Source organism: Rhinichthys klamathensis, unplaced genomic scaffold (genome assembly GCF_029890125.1).
Source record: "Rhinichthys klamathensis goyatoka isolate OS25496 unplaced genomic scaffold, OSU_Roscu_1.1 h1tg000300l_1, whole genome shotgun sequence".
NCBI lineage: Eukaryota > Metazoa > Chordata > Actinopteri > Cypriniformes > Leuciscidae > Rhinichthys > Rhinichthys klamathensis.
In genome coordinates, this window is record NW_026606819.1 from 45,001 (window position 1) to 52,500 (window position 7,500).

At 53.7% G+C, this 7,500-nt stretch overlaps 1 protein-coding gene across 1 annotated transcript in view; it reads right to left on the reverse strand.

The window, feature by feature from the left end:
• The window catches only part of LOC130103909 (CREB-regulated transcription coactivator 2), a 31,598-nt gene that overhangs the window by 14,378 nt on the left and 9,720 nt on the right, over nucleotides 1–7,500 (reverse strand). The window lies entirely within an intron of this gene.

Here is a 7,500-nt window from a genome sequence, read left to right on the forward strand (position 1 = left end):
GTGTGATTATTTTTTCAGGACCATTTAACCTTTTCAAATCATGTCCATGATTTTTTTGTGTTCACATTTCAAGTGTCAAAAACTTTACCAATTTTCGTACCATTCCAATAAAGTTTTTAAAAAAAAACTTTTTTCGGGGTCAAAAATGACTGAAGATCATTACATTTTTTGAGTTTAAAGGAAAGATTCTGGGTCTGTAAGAACTGGACTGGTTGAAGATTGCAGATGTTCAAGAACCAAAAGGCTCCTCTAGCATGAGTGATCTGTAGAGAGTCGTCACCTGTTGAGCGCGCCGGTGGACAGCTGGTGGAACATCTGGCTCTTGTCCGAGAAGTTACTGTTCCAATTCCTTCATGATTGACAAAAAACTCCTGTTACTTCCAGAACTGAGAGCAGAATAAAGAGACGAGCAGCTTGAGAAAGAACCAGAGGAGCGACAGAACCAGAGGAGCGAGAGAACCAGAGGAGCGAGAGAACGAGAGGAGCGACAGAACCAGAGAAGCGAAAGAACCAGAGATGCGAAAGAACCAGAGGAGTGACAGAACCAGAGGAGCGAAAGAACCAGAGGAGCGAGAGAACCAGAGAAGCGAAAGAACCAGAGATGCGAAAGAACCAGAGGAGCGAGAGAACCAGAGGAGCGAGAGAACCAGAGGAGCGACAGAACCAGAGGAGCGACAGAACCAGAGGAGCGAGAGAACCAGAGGAGCGAGAGAACCAGAGATGCGAAAGAACCAGAGGAGCGAAAGAACCAGAGGAGCGAAAGAACCAGAGGAGCGACAGAACCAGAGGAGCGACAGAACCAGAGGAGCGACAGAACCAGAGGAGCGAGAGAACCAGAGGAGCGACAGAACCAGAGGAGCGAGAGAACCAAAGGAGCGACAGAACCAGAGGAGCGAGAGAACCAAAGGAGCGACAGAACCAGAGGAGCGAAAGAACGAGAGGAGCGACAGAACCAAAGAAGCGAAAGAACCAGAGATGCGAAAGAACCAGAGGGGCGAGAGAACCAGAGGAGCGAGAGAACCAGAGAAGCGAAAGAACCAGAGATGCAAAAGAACCAGAGGGGCGAGAGAACCAGAGGAGTGACAGAACCAGAGGAGTGACAGAACCAGAGGAGCGAAAGAACCAGAGGAGCGAGAGAACCAGAGAAGCGAAAGAACCAGAGATGCGAAAGAACCAGAGGAGCGAGAGAACCAGAGGAGCGAAAGAACCAGAGGAGCGAGAGAACCAGAGGAGCGAGAGAACCAGAGGAGCGAAAGAACCAGAGGAGCGAGAGAACCAGAGGAGTGACAGAACCAGAGGAGCGAAAGAACCAGAGGAGCGAGAGAACCAGAGGAGCGACAGAACCAGAGGAGCGAGAGAACCAAAGGAGCGACAGAACCAGAGGAGCGAGAGAACCAGAGGAGCGACAGAACCAGAGGAGCGAAAGAACCAGAGATGCGAAAGAACCAGAGGAGTGACAGAACCAGAGGAGCGAAAGAACCAGAGGAGCGAGAGAACCAGAGAAGCGAAAGAACCAGAGATGCGAAAGAACCAGAGGAGCGAGAGAACCAGAGGAGCGAAAGAACCAGAGGAGCGAGAGAACCAGAGGAGCGAGAGAACCAGAGGAGCGAAAGAACCAGAGGAGCGAGAGAACCAGAGGAGTGACAGAACCAGAGGAGCGAAAGAACCAGAGGAGCGAGAGAACCAGAGGAGCGACAGAACCAGAGGAGCGAGAGAACCAAAGGAGCGACAGAACCAGAGGAGCGAGAGAACCAAAGGAGCGACAGAACAAAAGAAGCGAAAGAACCAGAGATGCGAAAGAACCAGAGGGGCGAGAGAACCAGAGGAGCGAGAGAACCAGAGAAGCGAAAGAACCAGAGATGCAAAAGAACCAGAGGGGTGAGATAAAGAACCAGAGGAGAGAAAGAAAGAACCAGAGGAGCGAGAGAAAGAACCAGAGGGGCGAGATAAAGAACCAGAGGAGAGAAAGAAAGAACCAGAGGAGCGAGAGAAAGAACCAGAGGAGCGAGAGAAAGAACCAGAGATGCGAGAGAACCAGAGATGCGAGAGAACCAGAGGGGCGAGAGAACCAGAGGAGCGAGAGAACCAGAGGAGCGAAAGAACCAGAGGAGCGAAAGAACCAGAGATGCGAAAGAACCAGAGGAGCGAAAGAACCAGAGGAGCGAAAGAACCAGAGGAGCGAGAGAACCAGAGAAGCGAAAGAACCAGAGAGGCGAAAGAACCAGAGGAGCGAGAGAACCAGAGGAGCGAAAGAACCAGAGGAGCGAGAGAACCAGAGGAGCGACAGAACCAGAGGAGCGACAGAACCAGAGGAGCGAGAGAACCAGAGGAGTGACAGAACCAGAGGAGCGAAAGAACCAGAGGAGCGAGAGAACCAGAGGAGCGAGAGAACCAGAGGAGCAACAGAACCAGAGGAGCGAGAGAACCAGAGATGCGAAAGAACCAGAGATGCGAAAGAACCAGAGGAGCGAGAGAAAGAACCAGAGGGGCGAGAGAACGAGAGGAGCGAAAGAACCAGAGAAGCGAAAGAACCAGAGGAGCGAGAGAACCAGAGGAGCGACAGAACCAGAGAAGCGAAAGAACCAGAGGAGCGAGAGAACCAGAGGAGCGAGAGAACCAGAGATGCGAGAGAACCAGAGGAGCGAGAGAACCAGAGGAGCAAGAGAACCAGAGGAGCGACAGAACCAGAGGAGCGAGAGAACCAGAGGAGCGAGAGAAAGAACCAGAGGAGCGAGAGAACCAAAGGAGCGAGAGAAAGAACCAGAGGAGCGAGAGAAAGAACCAGAGGAGCGAGAGAAAGAACCAAAGGAGCGAGAGAAAGAACCAAAGGAGCGAGAGAACCAGAGGAGCGAGAGAACCAAAGGAGCGAGAGAAAGAACCAGAGGAGCGAGAGAAAGAACCAGAGGAGCGAGAGAACCAGAGGAGCGAGAGAAAGAACCAAAGGAGCGAGAGAACCAGAGGAGCGAGAGAAAGAACCAAAGGAGCGAGAGAACCAGAGGAGCGAGAGAAAGAACCAGGGGAGCGAGAGAAAGAACCAGAGGAGCGACAGAACCAGAGGAGCGAGAGAACCAAAGGAGCGAGAGAACCAGAGGAGCGAGAGAACCAAAGGAGCGACAGAACCAGAGGAGCGAGAGAACCAGAGGAGCGAGAGAACCAAAGGAGCGAAAGAACCAGAGATGCGAAAGAACCAGAGGGGCGAGAGAACCAGAGGAGCGAGAGAACCAGAGAAGCGAAAGAACCAGAGATGCAAAAGAACCAGAGGGGTGAGATAAAGAACCAGAGGAGAGAAAGAAAGAACCAGAGGAGCGAGAGAAAGAACCAGGGGAGCGAGAGAAAGAACCAGAGGAGCGAGAGAAAGAACCAGAGATGCGAGAGAACCAGAGATGCGAGAGAACCAGAGGGGCGAGAGAACCAGAGGAGCGAGAGAACCAGAGGAGCGAAAGAACCAGAGGAGCGAAAGAACCAGAGGAGCGAAAGAACCAGAGATGCGAAAGAACCAGAGGAGTGACAGAACCAGAGGAGCGAAAGAACCAGAGGAGCGAAAGAACCAGAGATGCGAAAGAACCAGAGGAGTGACAGAACCAGAGGAGCGAAAGAACCAGAGGAGCGAGAGAACCAGAGAAGCGAAAGAACCAGAGAGGCGAAAGAACCAGAGGAGCGAGAGAACCAGAGGAGCGAAAGAACCAGAGGAGCGAGAGAACCAGAGGAGCGACAGAACCAGAGGAGCGACAGAACCAGAGGAGTGACAGAACCAGAGGAGCGAAAGAACCAGAGGAGCGAAAGAACCAGAGGAGCGAGAGAACCAGAGGAGCGAGAGAACCAGAGGAGCAACAGAACCAGAGGAGCGAGAGAACCAGAGATGCGAAAGAACCAGAGATGCGAAAGAACCAGAGGAGCGAGAGAAAGAACCAGAGGGGCGAGAGAACGAGAGGAGCGAAAGAACCAGAGAAGCGAAAGAACCAGAGGAGCGAGAGAACCAGAGGAGCGACAGAACCAGAGAAGCGAAAGAACCAGAGGAGCGAGAGAACCAGAGGAGCGAGAGAACCAGAGATGCGAGAGAACCAGAGGAGCGAGAGAACCAGAGGAGCAAGAGAACCAGAGGAGCGACAGAACCAGAGGAGCGAGAGAACCAGAGGAGCGAGAGAAAGAACCAGAGGAGCGAGAGAACCAAAGGAGCGAGAGAAAGAACCAGAGGAGCGAGAGAAAGAACCAGAGGAGCGAGAGAACCAGAGGAGCGAGAGAAAGAACCAAAGGAGCGAGAGAAAGAACCAAAGGAGCGAGAGAACCAGAGGAGCGAGAGAACCAAAGGAGTGAGAGAAAGAACCAGAGGAGCGAGAGAAAGAACCAGAGGAGCGAGAGAACCAGAGGAGCGAGAGAAAGAACCAAAGGAGCGAGAGAACCAGAGGAGCGAGAGAAAGAACCAAAGGAGCGAGAGAACCAGAGGAGCGAGAGAAAGAACCAGGGGAGCGAGAGAAAGAACCAGAGGGGCGAGAGAACCAGAGGAGCGAGAGAACCAGAGGAGCGAGAGAACCAGAGAAGCGAGAGAAAGAACCAGAGGGGCAAGAGAACCAGAGGAGCGAGAGAACCAGAGGAGCGAGAGAAAGAACCAGAGGAGCGAGAGAACCAGAGGAGCGAGAGAACCAGAGGAGCGAGAGAAAGAACCAGAGGAGCGAGAGAACCAGAGGAGCGAGAGAACCAGAGGAGCGAGAGAAAGAACCAGAGGGGCGAGAGAAAGAACCAGAGGGGCGAGAGAACCAGAGGAGCGAGAGAAAGAACCAGAGGGGCGAGAGAAAGAACCAGAGGAGCGAAAGAAGCAGAGATGCGACAGAACCAGAGATGCGACAGAACCAGAGGAGCGACACAACCAGAGATGCGAAAGAACCAGAGGAGCGAGAGAACCAGAGGAGCGAGAGAAAGAACCAGAGGAGCGAGAGAACCAGAGGAGCGAGAGAAAGAACCAGAGGAGCGAGAGAACCAGAGGAGCGAGAGAAAGAACCAGAGGAGCGAGAGAACCAGAGGAGCGAGAGAACCAGAGGAGGGAGAGAACCAGAGGAGGGAGAGAACCAGAGGAGCGACAGAACCAGAGGAGGGAGAGAACCAGAGGAGCGAGAGAAAGAACCAGAGGAGCGAGAGAACCAGAGGAGCGACAGAACCAGAGGAGCGAGAGAAAGAACCAGAGGAGCGACAGAACCAGAGGAGCGACAGAACCAGAGGAGCGAGAGAAAGAACCAGAGGAGCGACAGAACCAGAGGAGCGAGAGAAAGAACCAGAGGAGCGACAGAACCAGAGGAGCGAGAGAAAGAACCAGAGAAGCGAAAGAACCAGAGGAGCGACAGAACCAGAGGAGCGAGAGAAAGAACCAGAGGAGCGAGAGAACCAGAGGAGCGAGAGAACCAGAGGAGCGAGAGAACCAGAGGAGCGAGAGAACCAGAGGAGCGAGAGAACCAGAGGAGCGACAGAACCAGAGGAGCGAGAGAAAGAACCAGAGGAGCGACAGAACCAGAGGAGCGAGAGAAAGAACCAGAGATGCGAGAGAACCAGAGGAGCGACAGAACCAGAGGAGCGAGAGAACCAGAGGAGCGAGAGAACCAGAGGAGCGAGAGAACCAGAGGAGCGAGAGAAAGAACCAGAGGAGCGAGAGAAAGAACCAGAGGAGCGAGAGAACCAGAGGAGCGACAGAACCAGAGGAGCGAGAGAAAGAACCAAAGGAGCGAGAGAACCAGAGGAGCGAGAGAAAGAACCAAAGGAGCGAGAGAACCAGAGGAGCGAGAGAACCAGAGGAGCGAGAGAAAGAACCAGAGGAGCGAGAGAAAGAACCAGAGGAGCGACAGAACCAGAGGAGCGAGAGAAAGAACCAGAGAAGCGAAAGAACCAGAGGAGCGACAGAACCAGAGGAGCGAGAGAAAGAACCAGAGGAGCGAGAGAAAGAACCAGAGGAGCGAGAGAACCAGAGGAGCGAGAGAACCAGAGGAGCGAGAGAAAGAACCAGAGGAGCGACAGAACCAGAGGAGCGAGAGAAAGAACCAGAGGAGCGACAGAACCAGAGGAGCGACAGAACCAGAGGAGCGAGAGAAAGAACCAGAGGAGCGAGAGAAAGAACCAGAGGAGCGAGAGAACCAGAGGAGCGAGAGAACCAGAGGAGCGAGAGAAAGAACCAGAGGAGCGAGAGAAAGAACCAGAGGAGCGAGAGAACCAGAGGAGCGAGAGAACCAGAGGAGCGAGAGAACCAGAGGAGCGAGAGAACCAGAGGAGCGAGAGAAAGAACCAGAGGAGCGAGAGAACCAGAGGAGCGAACCAGAGGTGCGAGAGAAAGAACCAAAGGAGCGAGAGAACCAGAGGAGCGAGAGAAAGAACCAGAGGAGCGACAGAACCAGAGGAGCGAGAGAAAGAACCAGAGGAGCGACAGAACCAGAGGAGCGAGAGAAAGAACCAGAGATGCGAGAGAACCAGAGGAGCGAGAGAAAGAACCAGAGGAGCGAGAGAACCAGAGGAGCGAGAGAAAGAACCAGAGGAGCGAGAGAAAGAACCAGAGGAGCGACAGAACCAGAGGAGCGAGAGAAAGAACCAAAGGAGCGAGAGAACCAGAGGAGCGAGAGAAAGAACCAAAGGAGCGAGAGAACCAGAGGAGCGAGAGAACCAGAGGAGCGACAGAACCAGAGGAGCGAGAGAAAGAACCAGAGGAGCGAGAGAACCAGAGGAGCGAGAGAAAGAACCAGAGGAGCGAGAGAAAGAACCAGAGGAGCGAGAGAACCAGAGGAGCGACAGAAAGAACCAGAGGAGCGAGAGAACCAGAGGAGCGACAGAACCAGAGGAGCGAGAGAAAGAACCAGAGGAGCGAGAGAAAGAACCAGAGGAGCGAGAGAACCAGAGGAGCGAGAGAAAGAACCAGAGAAGCGAAAGAACCAGAGGAGCGAGAGAAAGAACCAGAGGAGCGAGAGAACCAGAGGAGCGAGAGAACCAGAGGAGCGAGAGAAAGAACCAGAGGAGCGAGAGAAAGAACCAGAGGAGTGAGAGAACCAGAGGAGCGAGAGAAAGAACCAGAGGAGCGAGAGAACCAGAGGAGCGAGAGAACCAGAGGAGCGAGAGAACCAGAGGAGCGAGAGAACCAGAGGAGCGAGAGAACCAGAGGAGCGAGAGAACCAGAGGAGCGAGAGAAAGAACCAGAGGGGCAAGAGAACCAGAGGAGCGAGAGAACCAGAGGAGCGAGAGAAAGAACCAGAGGAGCGAGAGAACCAGAGGAGCGAGAGAACCAGAGGAGCGAGAGAAAGAACCAGAGGAGCGAGAGAACCAGAGGAGCGAGAGAACCAGAGGAGCGAGAGAAAGAACCAGAGGGGCGAGAGAACCAGAGGAGCGAAAGAAGCAGAGATGCGACAGAACCAGAGATGCGACAGAACCAGAGGAGCGACACAACCAGAGATGCGAAAGAACCAGAGGAGCGAGAGAACCAGAGGAGCGAGAGAAAGAACCAGAGGAGCGAGAGAACCAGAAGAGCGAGAGAAA